Raw genomic sequence first — 18,926 nt, 5'->3', positions numbered from 1 at the left:
TTTCAACAGCGAAAAGTCAGTTATGACGACACGAACGTAAGGACAATACGACACGAAGTCCCCGAGCGGAGAAAATCACCAACCCGGGCGGGAATCGAACCCCTTCGCTCAGAAACACGCCAAGCAGCTACCGAGGCAAGTAGAAAATAGCCGTTTCCGTCCTGTGTAAATAAATGCTTGTCCTGTGTGAAACACACGGTTTTCCTCTGTGTGTCCACTTGTGCCGCTGCTTCTCCTGGACGGCACAACTGTTACGTGGAAACAGGCTACTTAAACGCAGTGACGGTGCGTTAGCGCGGCAGTCGGTGAGCACGCTGGGCTTGCGTAAGCGGCGCGGCGCAAATGCAGCCTCTAACTGGCGCCGGGCTTGCAACACGCTAAGAGCTCGTCACAGTCGCGCTTATTCCGTTTCCATTCCCACACCTGACCCCCGCGACCTCCGCGCTCAGCCGTTCGCGCCGTCTCAGCCTACCTCCTACCGTACGCCCGTCGAAACGCTGTTCGCCTCTGGCGGCAGCCTCTTTGGGAATCCTACGCGCGCCACTCCTTCTGAATACGCGGTGGCTTTTCGTTCTCGAGTATCGTGTTCGAACTGCAAACTCCCCGCGGTCGTTGAACCGCGCGCTACTCGCGCCGGGGAATAAAATCGACGATCTGATGTTTGCTGTTGCCTGCTTCTGAACGCTGTGTTGCTAGAATTTAGATGGCAGTGCAGCATGTCTCTGGTGACACCGAAAGCGAAACGAAAGAAGGATTTTATTTCAATTCTTAAACACTGTACCCTACTGTCTCTGCCTCGCTAGCCAACCATGTGTTACTTTCACCCGTTCAGGTCGCCTTTCCAGATAAGGAAGAGAAAGATGCCAGTCAGAGCACATACTTAGTTGACTTTGTAATTTCTGAATGACTCATGAAACCTGTCTAGTTGATGCTTCCTTTCGAGGCTTCAAGAGGGGCAGCATAAAGTTTTAATTATCACCTGACACAAAAACAGAGTTACGTAATTACTTTTCATTTGTTTGCAGGTATACACCGAGTCCCAAATGGTTCAAATGGCTCTGAGCACTATGGGACTTAACTACTGAGGTCATCAGTCCCCTAAAACTTAGAACTACTTAAACCTAACTAACCTAAGGACATCACACACATCCATTCCCGAGGCAGGATTCGAACCTGCGACCGTAGCGGTCGCGTGGTTCCAGACTGTAGCGCCTAGAACCGCTCGGCCGGCACGGAGTCCCAGAAGTGGTGTGACAGACTTTGAGGGTTGAAGGGACTGCCATGATCGCCAGTGGAGATGACGGAACTAGCTGATGCGTAGACAGGTCTCATCTCCTATGAGTGCGGTGCTTTGTTGTCTTTATGAATGATGGTTTCGAGGAGGGGTTTCCATCTGCATTTTATTTGTCTCCAAAAACACTGGAGATTTTAGAGAATTCGAGGAGAAAAATAGACTGCGGATGGAAGCCCGTGTCCGAAACCGTTATTCACCGAGGCAGCAGAGCATCGCATTCTTAGGAGACAAGACCTTTCTACGCAGCAATTCGCTGCATACTCTTCACTGGCCATCGTGGCATTCAGTGGCGATCACTGAATAACAAGCAACATTCCGAGACGTTCTGCATACGGCCTGCCAGAGTACAAAGTAATGTTTGCTGCCGAAGGGAGGGGTGGCCTAGTGGGGGCCTGTAACTTCGACGCTCGTAACGCCGTTGGATGACGTTTCCAGACTCGGATTCCTATACTCAATTTGTTCCTCAAGACATTCTCTACAACCCACCGAAGTCCGCCCCAACATTCCTGGGACACCCTTCATATCTGCTGTCCTAGTACATATTGTACAATACCGTAGCACTTAGGTATAGGTGGTGTGTGTGTGTGTGTGTGTGTGTGTGTGTGTGTGTGTGTGCCATATCGATCTGGCTCCTCTAAAGGCGCCCTACCAATAGTGTTTGTTCCAGCGTTTAGAATCCACGTCAAGAAACTAAGCAACAAGACATAGAATGCGTTCAAAGAAACGCTGCTATGATATTAAGATATCAGTAATCAGTACAGAAATGTGACAGAAATGCTCGGAGAACTTTGGGCAGACCTCTTCCGTATCCGAATGGATAGCATCGTTTCTGTCTGGAAGCACCTGGGTTCGATTCCTGGTACCGTCTCAGATCTTTTTTTCCTGAGGTCGGGAGGTCTGGTAGGGAGTCTCTTTGTCCTCGTGAGACCAAATGAGGAGCTGCTTGAATAAAGAAGCAGCGACATCATCACGAGTCATCTACTGGAGGGACTGTCGACATGCTTATTGTACTTTCCACGGTGATACTTCGCTACTCTTACTGACTTGTAAGTAGGAGACGAGCAGTCGGAACTGGTGTAAGGCGTTCTTGGCAGAAAGAGGACGTAGTTCTCAGGAAACCCAGTTGCGGTGCAACGCTGCCAAGTGTCGGACTTCGCAGTCAAGTGCTGAAGTCGCGACCCTGGAAACAGTAAGGTGGCGGGACAGAAATCCGTTCACACACCGAGATTTTTCAGTCTGTCTTTACGCTAGCCGTCACCTTTCAATGATTCACATTTCCCTTTAAATTATAGGCCCCTTTCTTCATGTAGAATTACTGGGGTCGGTTAAGGACGCACAAGTTCCCAAAGTGGTGTCCAATTGAAGATACTTGTTAACATATGATTGATCATCCCCATGGGAAATTCCCAGCCAGTCATGCCATTCGAATTGCACCAAGTGGGGCACTCATGTCATTGTGGTTCTTTTTGAACGCAGCAACATAGTTTTTAACAGCATTCTAAAGCTATTGAAGTGGTGAATACAGTGAGACAACGCTCGTTACAACTGGCGTTCAAATTTTTACCAAAATTTTAGGACAAATAAGTCACAACTAAGTGCATCATTTTATCAAGCCTTTCGACTTGTTTCTACATGATTACGCACATACGTTTGAAATAGTTTTGTCAAGCACCTTCTGATATGATAAGTTATACAGTTACAGCTACAAAACTCGTAGGTTACCTAGCATCTTCATCGTATAAAGCAGGTCCGAGAGAAATTACGTTTAGCCTTAGAAACATAGGCCAATATTCATGCTGATTATGACGACAGAGCCTGGCATAAGATGCCCTCTTGGCTCTGATTGTTCCGCAATAGTTCATTCCGTCCGTGTTGCCTTTCAACTGTGGCTCATGTCTCAGATGCTTTTGCGAAAAATTTCAACAATGGTAACAAGCATTCTATATGTATCAGTGTGCTCAGTTTTTCGAGAGCTTTCGAATGCCGTTGAAAGCTACATTGTTCCATTAACGAAACATACTTGTTTCAGTATACTGACTTACGCGTCAGTTAGGTGGATTAAACATATACAAAACTTGCGTGCCCGTCTGCGTGCTGTTATATGCAGAAAACCTCGTTTAGATGTCTTGAACGGTCCACGAAATGAAATAGATGTACACTACTGGCCATTAAAATTGCTACACCAAGAAGAAATGCAGATGATAAACGGGTATTCATTGGACAGATATATTATACTAGAACTGACATGTGATTACATTTTCACGCAATTTGGGTGCATAGATCCTGAGAAATCAGTACCCAGAACAACCACCTCTTGCCGTAATAACGGCCTTGATGCGCCTGGGCGTTGAGTCAAACAGAGCTTGTATGGCGTGTACAGGTACAGCTGCCCATGCAGCTTCAACACAATACCACAGTTCATCGAGAGTAGTGACTGGCGTATTGTGACTAGCCAGCTGCTCGGCCACCATTGACCAGACGTTTTCAGTTGGTGAGAGATCTGGAGGGCAGCAGTCGAACATTTTCTGTATCCAGAAAGGCCCGTACAGGACCTCCAACATGCGGTCGTTCATTATCCTGCTGAAATGTAGGGTTTCGCAGGGATCGAATGAAGGGTAGAGCCACGGGTCGTAACACATCTGAAATGTAACGTCCACTGTTCAAAGTGCCGTCAATGCGAACAAGAGGTGACCGAGACGTGTAACCAATGGCACCCCATACCATCACGCCGGGTGATACGCCAGTATGGGTATGACGAATACACGCTTCCAACGTGCGTTCACCGCGATGTCGCCAAACACGGATGCGACCACTATGATGCTGTAAACAGAACCTGGATTCATCCGAAAAAATAACGTTTTGCCATTCGTGAACCCAGGTTCGTCGTTGAGTACACCATCGCAGGCGCTCCTGTCTGTGATGCAGCGTCCAGGGTAACCGCAGCCATGGTCTCCGAGCTGATAGTCCATGCTGCTGCAAACGTCGTCGAACTGTTCCTGCAGATGGTTGTTGTCCTGCAATCGTCCCCATCTGTTGTCTCAGGGATCGAGACGTGGCTGCACGATCCGATACAGCCATGCGGATAAGATGCCTGTCATCTCGAATGCTAGTGATACGAGGCCGTTGGGATCCAGCACGGCGTTCCGTATTACCCTCCTGAACCCACCGATTCCATACGATAAACCGCAATCGCGATAGGCTACAATCCGTCCTTTATCAAAGACGGAAACGTGATGGTATGCATTTCTCCTCCTTACACAAGGCATCACAACAACGTTTCTCCAGACAACGCCGGTCAACTGCTGTTTGTGTATGAGAAATCGGTTGGAAACTTTGCTCATGTCAGCAGGTTGTACGTGTCGCTACCGGCGCCAACCTCGTGTGAATGCTCTGAAAAGCTAATCATTTGAATATCACAGTATCGTCTTCCTGTCCGTTAAATTTCTCGTCTGTAACACGTCATCTTCGTGTTGTAGCAATTTTAATGGTCAGTAGTGTATTATGTGTCTGTGAAAATAACATTTGTTGAATTTCTCTCAGCTAGAACGTGGAACCACATTATTATCAGAAGGCTCGTGTCACTACGCCAACTCTGCTATGTAATAGTGAATTGCACTGTCTCTGCATCAGGAATGACTCACCCCCACATGTGCGCTTACTGATAGTGAATGGACGGGATGTTATCTCTCTCTACTGGCCGCTCGGATATATAATCGCCCTTTTCATCTAACATGCTGTGTCTAATGCTTCTCCTCCTCCTCTGCACTGAAAAGTTCATTTGCTGCATTGTTACTGAATACTCTTTTGTCCTCACATACGCACCGCCGGGTTTGAGCCAGCGAGACGCACACACATCGGAGCACCTGGATGATCGGCGAAGCAGAGAGACCCAATTAGCAGAAGACATCTCTCTCTTCTCTCTCGCTCGCTCAGCCCCTCTCGTCGAGAGAGGGCGGCACGCCGGCAACAATTCGCGTGTCGAATCCCGGGTCGTGACGGATCGCCGAGTGTGCGTGCGCTTGCGCACATGTGCGTAGGCAGCTGCGAGCGGTCGCACGGCGCAGGAGAGACGCAGCTTTGTTTAAGGCGCGCCTGTGTCATTAGCGGCGATCCGTGATGATGCAATCAGCAGCGGTCCGCTGCCTTTAACGTCTGTAATTCCGCTTGACGCCGCGTCGCAGCGTCGATCGTGCCGCGGCGGAGGGGTTGGCCCGCCACGTACCAATTGATGACTTGGACACTGCGGCGCTGTAATTGGTCGGCGGTGTCCCCTCGCTTTGGTTGACCGCCTCAGGATTTGCATAATACGCTTCCATCGTCACAGCGCCAAGTTAAGCTGCGCCTCGTATAATAAAACGTTAACTCATTGCGACCATGTGTTAATTATTGACGATCTGGTAGAGTGTTCCAGTCATCTAGTTTCAAACGCTTAGGGACTGACATGAGGTACAGTTACTAGATCTCGCAACAAACCCAATTCTCACTAACTTCGATCTAATTTAATTACTCTGAACGTCGTGGGAATTATCTGTAGGAATGAAAAAATGGTTTCAAATTATTTATTTATAAATAATTGAAGGAATTTGCAGTTCTGGGCGCCAAAGCAGATAACAAAATACCAAACATGAAAAAGCTAAATAAAGAAAATCTAAAAGTGGCAAACAAATGCAAATGTGACACAGATTACCAGCTGAACACAAGAATCAAGAAACTTAAGGCACTGTAAAAGTTGTTTCGTTACAACGGTATTAACAATACAAATATGCTTCTTCAGGGCTGACATGTGAAGAAGAGAATATAATAGCTATTCATAATTATATCCTGATGACGACTAGATTACAAAAATGGTTTGCCAAACCTTGTCATTATTCATTGGTGTTCAAATTCAACTCCACTCCTTCAATTCAGTTTCCTGCAAATCCTGTCATCGAGCTTTGTTATGTCAGTATATGCAAGGCTTTACTTGGTCTTAAGCGGTGTGAATTTCTCTAATGTTTCGTCCATTTCTGTTGCATTTGCCACGCGGAGTAGCCCCGCGGTCTTGGACACCTTGTCACGGTTCGCGCAGCTCCTCCCGTCGGAGGTTCGAGTCCTCTCTCGGGCATTGGTTTGTGTGCTGTCCTTAGCGTAAGTTAGTTTAAGTTAGATAAAGCAGTGTGTAAGCCTAGGGATCGATGACCTCAACAGTTTAGTCCCATAGGAACTTGCCACAAATTTCCAAAGAAATTGTTGCATTCAAAATTTTGCAATCTTCTTAGAATCTTTCTGTTTATTAGTTGCACAACCAAAGTGTATCCTGTGCCTTCCTGCCGTCTTTACCTTTTTATAGCGCAATGGGAAAAGGAAATGGTAATATAAAATTTAGCTGTAATGAAGTCCTTCTTTCACTGATACAAAAGACACCACAATCCGCAGAGGCATGGAAGGTAGGTGATGCATACAGCGTCGCGCTGAATCGCTGCTACATCCACTGCAAATGATAACTGTGGTATGTGGAAATATGCGTAGGTTCTGTTTGCAGGAAGCAAATCACAGATACCGCAAACTCTGCCACATATGACAAAGGAGAAACCAAAGGGCTACCAAACTACAAGGCTATTAGTATTCGAATTAGGAAATTTACAGGTTCAAGCAGGAAAGAAAGGAAGCGAGAGAAACAAAATAATGTGTGATCCCGGAACATGTTAAATATCCTAGCTATATAACTAAGTCGTGAATGAGAAGATCCTCAATTCTCATTTTACGGCGGTGTTAGAAATCCCGTGGCTATGAAACCTCGCTTCGTCCGCCTTTATCTCCTTGAGTTAAATGGAAAAATTTCATTTTCGTTCGCCGAACGACGACCTTCATACGCAAGAGACATCTGTTTGTCGTCCTCATCAAGATGATATCTTAGTTCGTTCTTGCAGTGACCTAATTCACTCATTGAAATTAAAGTAACGGCTGTTATAAACTTGTAGATATACCACAAGACTACTATTCTAATTGCGATTTGTGGCGATTTACGGTGCCATTGTCCACGTTTGTTAAACATAATTCCCTAAGCGTCTTTCCTTTCGTTTTGAACGTTTACTCCAACATTTCCGGCAAATTTAAACAGACGGAACGATATACTACCAATCATTCTCGGTTGTGAACTCTGGTGATTAGTGAAGTAAGCACTGTACATACACCATAATAATGCGAGGTCTGAGCTAAACTTGTAAGCGTCCACGTCTGTATCCAAGCAGGAAAGCAAAGAAGACACAAAGCAAAGAGCACAAAGCAGGATAAACTGGTACATTAAGGTGTTAAAAGTAGTGATGGCAATATGAGGTGAGACGTTTTTATGACCATACCAAGTCGGGAATAAAGGCAGCCGTTGTTTGGTCGAGGGAAGCAATCCCACGCTCATCTCGAATCACGCTGAAGAATCACGTACCATGTCCTTTGAAGACCGGTGTCCCGCACGCTAGTTCGTTCAATGGCTCTGAGCACTATGGGACTTAACATCTATGGTCATCAGTCCCCTAGAACTTAGAACTACTTAAACCTAACTAACCTAAGGACATCACACAACACCCAGCCATCACGAGGCAGAGAAAATCCCTGACCCCGCCGGGAATCGAACCCGGGAACCCGGGCGTGGGAAGCGAGAACGCTACCGCACGACCACGAGATGCGGGCCGCTAGTTCGTGTCATTCAGAGATTACCGAGCGAGGTGGCCAAGTGGTTCATTGGACTCGCATTCGGGAGGACGACGGTTCAAACCCGCGTCCGGCCATCCTGATTTAGGTTTTCCGTGATTTTCCTAAATCGCTTCAGGCACATGCCGGGATGGTTCCTTTGAAAGGACACGGCCGATTTCCTTCCCCATCCTTCCCTAATCCGAGCTTGTGTTCCGTCTTTGATGACCTCGTTGTCGACGGGACATTGAACACTTATCTCCTCCACTCAGAGATCGTAATTATCTGCACCCCTGACGAATCCCCTTCGTAGATCTTTTACAACCCCTGATTGCTCTTCCCAGTCACAGAGGACTGGATTGTTACTTTCCAAAGATGTATCCTTGGGCTGGCCATAGAGGACTGGATCGGATAAGTCCGTTGCGCCACACGTGAGCAGCGCATCCTTGGCGAAAGCGTTATTGTTATTGGTAGCGGAGGTGAAAGTGATGCGCCGGCGGCCTAGAAAGATGGTCTCAGGATAAAGAGCTCACTGTGCAAGAAGCTCGTGAGCTCGCCTTTCAATTGGTTGCAACAGACCGCATCAGCCGTGAGGTTAACGGGTACGTAAGCTTAAACTACCGGTCGCTTACAGTTCTGGAAAGGAGAATGAAGAAAGAAGAATAAGAGTCTTAACGATGAGATCATCAGAGCCGAATCACACACTTGGATTGGGGAAAGGTAAGGGGCGAAATCGGACTTGTTTTTAGCAAAGGAACAATCCCCGCATTTGTCTTAAGAGATTTAGGGAAACCAAGCAAATATGACTCGCCGGGCTGGGATTTTAACCGCAGCCCTCTCGAATGCAAATCTATCTTATCACTGCACCACCTTGTTCGATTCTGGCAGAAGTTTCAGTCACTATAACCAGTGGCATAGACGGGAAATGTTGTTATAGTCAGTAGCCTCCGGAATGTTGATTCAAATTGCAGTGAATTCGTATTCGTACATATTTTCATTGTATAAATTTCTAGCTAAGTATCAGGTTGACGTTTCGCAGCGTGTCCAATTTGCCTCCTTCAAGCAAAGTGGCAGAAATTCAGATTCGATCACTGCCGATGTTGTTAGCGTCTCTGAGGCGCCAAGGAACATAACGGGAGCCCGCCAAGAAGCTGTAACTCCCGCAGAGTACGGTACTCACATCTGTCATGGTATCTTTTGAAGAAGCAAAGGCCGCGAATACATTAATCATCGCGCGGACGTTGAAATCAGCCGAGACGAAACGTAAAACACGGTGAATATGGCCATGTTGGTCACGTTGCCTTTAGGAGAAAGACCTGCAGCGACAGCCAGAACGTTCATATATTCAATTGCCCTCCGCCATTCATTTCGTAGTACAGCACCATCCCAATCTAAAAACCAAGGTTGCTTTGTTTCACAACAGTCATTTGCACGAATATTGTTAAGTAGAATCATAATTTTCCGATCCCTTCACTTCATGAATAATTTTATAGTCTGTTTTTGCGGGCGACAGATCGCGACAAAGATTGGTCATCGTATTTCTAATTGGCGTAAATGACTACGCTTGCACACTATTTTATTTCTAAAACTACCGTAACACGGCACAAATATGTGATTTCGTAAGTAAATAATCTATCAGTACCCCTGAAAGAAGAAATTGGCAAGCGAATAACGTGTAAGTATAAGCAAATGGCTCAAAATGAGTACTCAGAGATGATCTTAGACTCAGTAAAGTTATTTGTACTGTTTTATTTAAAATTCATCTTTGTAACTAGTAAATCTGTTTGTTTCTATCGCCATGCCCGTTTCGTTTTATTGATCGTAACTGGTCTGAAGTGAAACTCCTATTGTGTTCTGCTCTCTAGGTCTAAAAACAATTCGTTAGAAAATATATGGACATGCGAATTTTACTCGAAGCATGTTTCCATCATTCCGCAAACATCTATAAAGTGAAATCAAACTGTAAATATCATCCATTTCAGGCTACTGACGATGTTTTAAATCAATAAAACGAAATACGTATGGTAACATAAATACGCATTTTTAGCAGTTGCAAGGACGAATTCTAAATAACTAATAATTGTAATTGACACCACGGCCGCACAGATTAAGATTTCCTATGTCTTGGGTATGATCATACCTGTGTATTCAAAACTTGTCATTAATAGAGAAAAAAAAGATTTTTTGTCGGTTATCGTTAGTTGTCGTTAGCCGGTTGTCGTTAGTTGAACATCTTCGGTGACTTACTTCACTACGGAATTAAATGGAGGGCCACCTAGCTGCTCTTGTTCTCACAGTGCTAAACATACCCCCAAAGTACGTGGTCTATTCGAAAAGTAAGGTTCGATCGGTCGCGAAATGGAAACCATTGTGAAAATCAAAAAATGTTTTATTTGCAACATTTAGCTATACCTTCCAGATACTTCTCTACATAGACATCGCTCCGCCTCAGGTCTTATCTGTCATAGCATTGTACCTACTTTCCAATACTCAAGTCATAGAGGGCAGATGCCTGTGCTTTCTGCAATTCTTTACACTGATCTGCAGCTAGTTGTCTTCATAGTCAGTAGTTCATGTCAGCAGAGATTAAAATCAGAGAGATCCGAGTTCCAGCTATATGGTGGGTGATAAATCACTTCCCATCGAAAACGCTGCAGGATCGTCCTCATTTCCCCTGCAGTATGCGGCCGAGAATTGTCACAAAGAAGGAAATGCATGTCACTTACGTTGTGTGGGCTGCATCAAATCAGGCGAAATCTCTCACACCGCTCATGCTGTGCAGGGGGCATTATTTTCTAGGCACATTTACGTGCTTTCGGTGCCCTCAGAACTGAAAAGAGCGACGTGAAGCTATCAACGGGCATACTACAAACACTGTCCAACAACGTTACGAAAAGCCTCATCGGATTTTCACCGTGGTTTCCATTTCGCCACCGATCGGACCTCACTTTCCGGATAGTGCCCGTCGTAGTTTGCACGAGAAGTAATCACAGGAAACGGGTTTGCGTGAAGTTAGCACAGACGTCGTACCACTCGCTACGTTTTCTCTTGTCTGGACGTAATTAGCGAATAAAATGCTAAGGACTTTTTTCCTTTTTTAAGGCTTCAATCCTTTCCTTGCAAATCGCCGGAACGGAGACTTATTTTAGATCTTTTGATAACTTATCCAGGGACTAATCTCGGCATCACCTTTGTCGGCACGCTTCAGCGAGCTCGGCTCCTGCACCTCTGCCACACATTCCCAGGGTACTGCTGGCCGTTAGCCATCGCGCGACAGCCCACGCAAGTCACACGAGCGCTCAGCCTACAACGCATTGTCAGCACATCGCATATTTCCTGGTGGGCGTGCTCTTCCACGTTGGCGTGGGAATGCGCTGTACAGAAGCCGGATGCTCGCTTCGTGTGAACCGCGCTATACTTCCAGCTGCACGTCTCGGATGTGTAGTCGCGACCAAAGCCCCGACTATAGCCAACTAAGAGTATGACGACATATTATTAACTAAGTCCTCTCGCTTTAGTTGCCGTTGCCAGTGAAGGTAAAATCTTGTATGTTTTTACGTTTGTTAAGTCTCGTCGTGTTCTTCCTCAATTATCACCTCACATGATCGACGTTTCGACCCTTCTGCTGTATTCTTCTTCAGGATCTTGAGATGCCCCCTGTTTTCAGTTCGGTTAACAATCTAGAAAATTTTACCGTCAACATGTTATTAGCTCCCACAGTTTTATAATATCCGATAACGCTAAACTACTATATCGATGAGAGAGGACCCAAAGGTATTAATTTGGCATTGAGTAACATAATATTTATCACTGAAGCAGCAACCAGCCACGAGTATGTTTTAACAGAAAGTTTATTTGGATCAAACCATGACCGGTTTAGGATTTCTTATAAATCCATTTTCATATAGTGGTTAAACGTTTCATCGTTTTCTTACTGGGATCTCCTTTTGTATCCGTTATTGCTCTTCTGCACTAGTATTATCAGAAATTTTTTTATTCACTGTTTGTTAAAGATTGCGAGAGATTAGTTATGACTTTTATCAAAGCATTTAAAATACGGTAAGTTCTTACCACATTTCACGCTTTAATAACTTTAAAACCGTTTCATAAATGCTTTGATAGAGCTCGTAAGAACTAAATCTCTCGTGAACTTCGCGAAATAGTGAATTAAAAGCTGTCTATCCTAGTGCAGCAAATCAATAGCGGGTACAAAAGGAGCTCCAACAAGGAAACAATTAAACCTATAACAACCCTGTACAGCTTTTATTCCCACCACTTTCTTCCATTACCAAATTGAAGAATCTGTGATTCCTTAGGTCTTGTCGCTCTATTCGCCATGCACGATGGCTGAGGCAGTGGCTGGTAACAGATCTTTTTATACAAAAAAGTGAGGGTAGAAGTATGTAGCCACTAATAACGCGTTGATATTTGATATTTCCAGTGAAGTGGTTCTGTAACTTCTTCTTAGTTTTATTCGTCAGCCACTAGACATGCACTCCTGGAAGTGACCCCTTTCAAAGATTTCCATGTCGATCTTTGCTGGGCGGTATGAAAACAGTTCTTTTCCCGCATGTCGTTGAATGTCGTCTCTCCATCTCACCAGAGGACGTCCGACAGTTCTCTTTGACTCCCTCGGACACGACTGCATCAGTGCTGGCTATCCGCTCGGCATAGTCATGGAACCCCGTCCTCCCTATATCTTCGTTCTTGACCCTGTCTCTCAGACTCACTCCAAACATTGGTCTCTCTACTGCCCTTTGACAGACCCGGTGTCGATGTGCGCTGCTTGTCGCAGGTGTCATTATTACGATGCATGTGTCGTAAACCTTCCTCTTTAAATTTAAGGGATAATACGTAACCTACTTTCCCGAATGCCATCCAGAGGAGGCCACTCGCCTGATGATCTCTGCTGTCTGGTTATGTTTTCCAAGTTGTATTTTATTTCCCAGATAAATGTATTCATTTATTTCTTCGAGAGCATAGTTTTCAATGGAGACCGTAATTCGGACAGGGATCAGGAATTTGGACTTTTCAAAGTTGGTTTTGAGCCTTGCAGCTTAGGAAAACATCTTTGAATTCTCGAATCATTGTTGATATTTCGTGTCGCTGCTAAAGAGAACGATATCACCTACAAAGCGAAGATGGCTGAGGTGTTTTCCACCTGTGTTGTAGATACCTTTCTGATCCCAGGATAGACACATGCTCGCGGAGCCAAGATCATTAACTTAGATAACACTGTGTCCCCATATCTGACGCCTCTTCTCATGGGAACATTTCCAGTGACCCAGCCTTCCTTTACTTGCATATGTAGAGCGGCTTTCTCGTAAATGTAGCGGTTTAAGATGGTAGAGCTGTAGTGAATTCGGGGGCAGTTCAACGCTGTCTTTGCCATCCAGGTTTCGATCGTGTCGACCGCCTTCTGGAAGTCTGTGATGCCCGTGTCAAGTGGGATATTATACTCTATACATATCTTTATCAGTGTGTGCGCTATGTGGATAACGTAGTGCCCTATTCCTAAGAGTGTACCATCGGCAATTTAAAAAATCAATGGCGCTGATCTAATTTATTTGCCCAGAATCGCAGCGTCGAGCCGTGTGTGCTCCGTGTAGAGAGCGTTCCTAAACACCTGTCGGCGCTGAAATGCGGCCCTCCAGTCGGCTGGAGCGTGTGTGAGTTGCAGGAGGAGCGCGCCTGAGGGCGTCTCGGGCGGCTGCGGCTGGGCTGCTGCGGCAGGTAGCCCAGTGTGTTGGGCCGCGAGTGTCCCGTGGCCTTGGGGCAGGTGGACTTGCATTCCCCAGCCTCACACACAGCCCGGCGCTCGACGCCGGAACCGCTGCACCGACCAGTCCGGCATCCTCCAAACCGAGCGGAGGCCGCTGCCCGCATGTCCAACGCTTCCTGGCGGCCTTCCTCCAGCAGCCATTAACGAAACGGCAGCAAGAGAATGGGTCGCAATATGTTAATCGCCATCTTTATCGCAGCTTCCGACACAGGATTTAGTCTCGGCTATAATGAATAAAACTGCTACCTTCGATCGACAGTATCCGCCTTTGCTGCTGGTCCGCTTCACATACAACATCGGTTATCGTTTATTATTTATCAGTAAATCCCAAGATTCTCTGTGATGCACATGTCCACTGCAGTGGACAGCTGCTACTGGTCGCTTCTTTGACGTTTTCAATCAGTCCTTAGGCTCTAACTGCAAGCAAGGCACAGCACCATTAGAGCGTGTCCACTGGAGTGGACTGGGTGCATTTGCAGTCTCAGAACTGATCGAAAACACCAAAGAAGCAACATTAACAACTGTCCACTGCGGTAGAAACGTTCACTACAGAGTTAAAGAATTCAACTCTATTGTATAAAACAGCTTCACACGTCTGATTAGTTTACAAATGAGTTACTCATGTTAAATATCTGCATTTAGCTATGTAAAGGAGGAAGAGGTCAGAAAAGGTTGAACGTAAGCTTAAAGTTTGTTGGAAGCCGCTAAGTGCTGGGCGAATATAAACTGGATAATCTGCGCTCTATTACAAGCAGAAGCTATTTCTTCAAGCGTCTTAATGTTTATGACGTCACATCATGACCTGTGTGTCGTATAATGATATAATTTTTCAGGCAAATGGATACTGTCTGCAAAGTGTGTTTCGAATAGAATGATTAGTAAAGAAGTAATAAATTAAAACGTCATGCCTGACGTTTAAGTTTACGCACCGACTTTTAAATGTTTTTGACGTCATATCTCCTGACTACGTGGCGCACAATGGTATACTTTTGCCGATACAGGAAGCACCGTATATGCATACTGAACAGAATTAGTAGTAAGTAAGTAATTAAAACTTCATTCTTGATACTGAAGCTCTACTTCGTGGACAACGAAAATATAGTAAGCGATCAACTTTTCCCTTTCATTATTTCGTAGGGGGCGACAGCGATAAGAAGTTTCGTAAAGGTTCTAAACTATGTGTAAGGTTTGTTACAAGTCGCTAAGTGCTCTCATTTCCTGAAATATTGGAAGAACGTTGTTTAGCTAATTTGCGCGCCATGATCTACATTGTGTTATAAAATGTACACAGTTTCCAACTGTAATACTGAGTTAAACCTTTGACGTATGATTGTAGCTTAATGAGTAGATTATATCAGCTTTCTAAATTTTTAAATCGGACTATAATTATATGAAATATTGAAACTCAAATTATTTGTTTCCTCTGCAAGCCACTGAATAGCCACTCTACAACTAGGATCGTGCACTACGAACATGAACCATAAACGTGTTAACGTGTTAGCTGCGTAGTAAGATCGATATTTCATTAGCACGACAATGTGTAATCATCGTGAGACATTGAAGCAACACTGATTTCGAAACGATTCTTCTTAATGAATCCGTGCCACGAATACCAATCTCGGTCTTAAAAAGTTCCCTTGTATTTGGTTTAAACTGATGACTTCTAAGGTCTCGGTGTAGCGGAGATAGTGGGCTTTTAATGGTTAACCGAGTACGTCCTTAACACTGTTGCAGTTCGCCAAGTAACAACAAAAACTTTTTTTCGGGTATGGCCAATCATCAGTATATCAAAAACGAATTTATTACGAAGTATCTGGTACAGTAGTATCTCTGCTAATACCGGCACTAAATGAGCCATTATGGTGTTAGTAACCACATTGCATTATACTTGTACCAAGTTTGCTTCTGATATTCTGATGATGAGCCATGCCCGAAATGCGTCAATAAAGTTTTTGTATAACAAATAGATTCTTGAAACTTCCTGGCAGATAAAAACTGTGTGCCCGACCGAGACTCGAACTCGGGACCTTTGCCTTTCGCGGGCAAGTGCTCTACCAACTGAGCTACCGAAGCACGACTCACGCCCGGTACTCACAGCTTTACTTCTGCCAGTACCTCGTCTCCTACCTTCCAAACTTTACAGAAGCTCTCCTGCGAACCTTGCAGAACTAGCACTCCTGAAAGAAAGGATATTGCGGAGACATGGCTTAGCCACAGCCTGGGGGATGTTTCCAGACGAGGTACTGGCAGAAGTAAAGCTGTGAGTACCGGGCGTGAGTCGTGCTTCGGTAGCTCAGTTGGTAGAGCACTTGCCCGCGAAAGGCAAAGGTCCCGAGTTCGAGTCTCGGTCGGGCACACAGTTTTAATCTGCCAGGAAGTTTCATATCAGCGCACACTCCGCTGCAGAGTGAAAATCTCATTCTGGAAATAGATTCTTGTTATTTATCGACCTCTTGCTTAGTTAATCATACAAAGGTCGCAGCTGCCGTGCACGATCTTATATCACAAGTTGAATATTTTTTTCTGTGTTCTACTATAGTGGTAAACGCATACAAGCGAGTGCTCGCCAGTGATTGTTGAATTCCAGAAAAATACATCACCTACAACAGTATGTAGATCTGTACTACAAAACTATCGGAAATTATCGGATGAAACCTGTTCGATTGACCAGATTAGCTTTGACCTCACTATAGTATCCCGCAGCGAACAAAATCTCCACCCAAGCATCAAGATCTGGGCTATGTTACCCTCAACAAGAGAGATAAGTTTATCACTCTTCTAATCTCTTTGAATTTTCGTATTGATAGTTCACCAAGTCAGTATGCGGCAGTGTCGCCGGAAAACGGTGGACACTTGCAGACAAGCGAGCCATAGCGAAACAGGTAAAGATAGGCGCTGGACTGTGTCAGCAAGCGCATAAATTACACGCCTCGACAGAGCCTAGCGCGTCTGTCTGTAATAAAAACACCGTGGACGCGACAACGTTTGTTGATTTTACATCGCGCAGTCCGCTTCATGCCTGTCCTCGGAAGAATAGCTGCAAATTTATGTCCACTACTCTCGCGTTTACAGGATAAGCTTGTTCCCGCCGTTATTTCCACATAATAAGTGGTGTGTGGCATGCTCAGGCTGAAGAGTGGCGCCTGATCTAATGATTACGTCATGCGGAGTTGATCAGTATGCGCAGTACTGTGCCGTAATGTGATGTTGCTGGCAAGGAAGCGGCGTTCTTCGCCTCATGCAACTGAAGAGAGTTGGCGGTGATTAGAATAGCTGTTTCCAGTGTCTCCTTGGACACCATTAGAGCACTCTTTATAGTAGCATAACACTGTCTGAACAGCAATTCTAGGAAGAAGTTGAAGCAAACTAGGGTAGTATATTCACCTTGTCGGGATCCCTTAACGATGACCAAAATTCCTCACAGTTTGCCTAGAAGTGCCTGACAAACCCGGTCATCCGCATATGTCAGTAGTGAGCTATTAAAGTGAAAGGCGGTATTATTAGCAAAATCTGAAACTGCTTGCTTTGGAGAATCGTTCAACCGTTATTGAAACGTCCTATTTAAGTCACATTAGCATATTTAGCTGCTGGTTATCACTATTTATTGTCTCTCTTGTTTGCAAATAGTGTTTCAAAAACGTTTTCAATAGTTCCGGCTCAGCAATTTCATAATGCGGGCCGTATTTCTCGAGCTGATAATGGAGTATTAATCCTCAGCGGCCATTAGGCATTGCCATCAAACCGGTGCCTAACACATCAAATTAGGATGCTAAGGACCGACAGGCACGTATCGTTGTAACAAAGTAGCCATAAAACATCCCTGCTGCGGTCAGTGATTAATGCTGCATTGCAGCACACGTAGGTTTTTTTCTGTCTTTACTTCGCACGAGCGCTCACGGTCAGAAGAACGCACGACAGTGGATCAACGCTTTTGCCTGCCATATTTTGTTGAATATCTTCCACACGGGAACCACAGTTTGCGGTTAATTCAGCCAGCGTCGGCAGAATACCGTGCTTATGTTTGCGTGTATACATACAGCCGTCTCTCACAGTAACATCCTATATTCAATGAGCGAGAGCTCAGGGTGGAATGTTTGAGGTTTCGGTCCATTGCACAGGTCAGACTTTTTTTCAGGTGGCGAGCTGAGAACGAGGACTAAGTGGGACGGGAACACCAGCTTCGGATTTTTAATTACAACCAAGGGAAACCTCTCGGAAACCTTGGTCGGAACCGGAGGATAAAAACTATATCTAATTACAAAAATCAGAATTATTACTGGACGTGCACGTGTATGTGCTTGCGTAGGTGTGTGTGTGTGGGGGGGGGGGTACAAATGTGTCATGGCAGCTCGAATTAAAGTCCTCAGTTATAATATAGTTATAATTATAGTATTACGTACAATAATAGGAAAGTGTGTGCTAAATGGATAAATTAAATATAGAAAAAAAGAAAGAAACACAGGGACCTCGTGATATGAAGCCACTTTTGTGTTAGCATGGCTTAACGTCAAGAGGGTAACATTGTGAATTAAAGATTGGCGATTAGATTTTAGTTCCGTCCTCATACATTTTCCTTGTGTTACCTCATCGTGGAGGATCAAAACGTACGAAAAAAATGAAAAACATGGAAGTAAAATCATATAAATCGAAACAGTAGCAACGTAAAAAGTTGGGATCTAATGACCTGCATAATTCTTTGAAAAGTCCAGAGCACAATATTTTACTTCAATGGAAAACAGTCTGGGTTGCAATAATTATTGTTCAGTGACGCAGTTCCCTTTTTAGGCCGTCATCAAATTTTGTTTACTGTTATTCTGTAAAACAAGCATACATGGAGACCGCGCTAAACAGGGAGAGTACCTTCGATACACACGTAACGGCAGGCACGGCGGTGCAGGATTTTTACTACGCGGTGTTTAAATGAAGCCATATGTCCGTAGTTCTGCAAGTGTGGTCCGATCGCTGTACCGCCGTGCCTGCAGTTATGTGTGAATATCGAAGGCACACGCCCTGTTTAGTGACACGTTGACGTATGATTATTTTACAGCAAAACAGCAAACAAAATCTTATTATGCCCCTAAAAGGCGAAACGCATCAATAAACCATAATAACTGCAACCGATGTGTTTTACTTAGAAATAATCTCTATACGGTTGCTGTGCCAGCCAGCCTGCTGGTATGGGGA

The 18,926-nt window shown here is 44.9% G+C and overlaps 1 protein-coding gene across 1 annotated transcript in view; it reads left to right on the top strand.

The window, feature by feature from the left end:
* Window positions 1-18,926, top strand: part of LOC126187488 (protein jagged-1b) — a 568,139-nt gene that overhangs the window by 220,693 nt on the left and 328,520 nt on the right. The window lies entirely within an intron of this gene.

The sequence above is a fragment of the Schistocerca cancellata genome, chromosome 5 (assembly GCF_023864275.1).
Source record: "Schistocerca cancellata isolate TAMUIC-IGC-003103 chromosome 5, iqSchCanc2.1, whole genome shotgun sequence".
NCBI lineage: Eukaryota > Metazoa > Arthropoda > Insecta > Orthoptera > Acrididae > Schistocerca > Schistocerca cancellata.
This window is presented reverse-complemented; position numbering and strand designations above follow the sequence as displayed.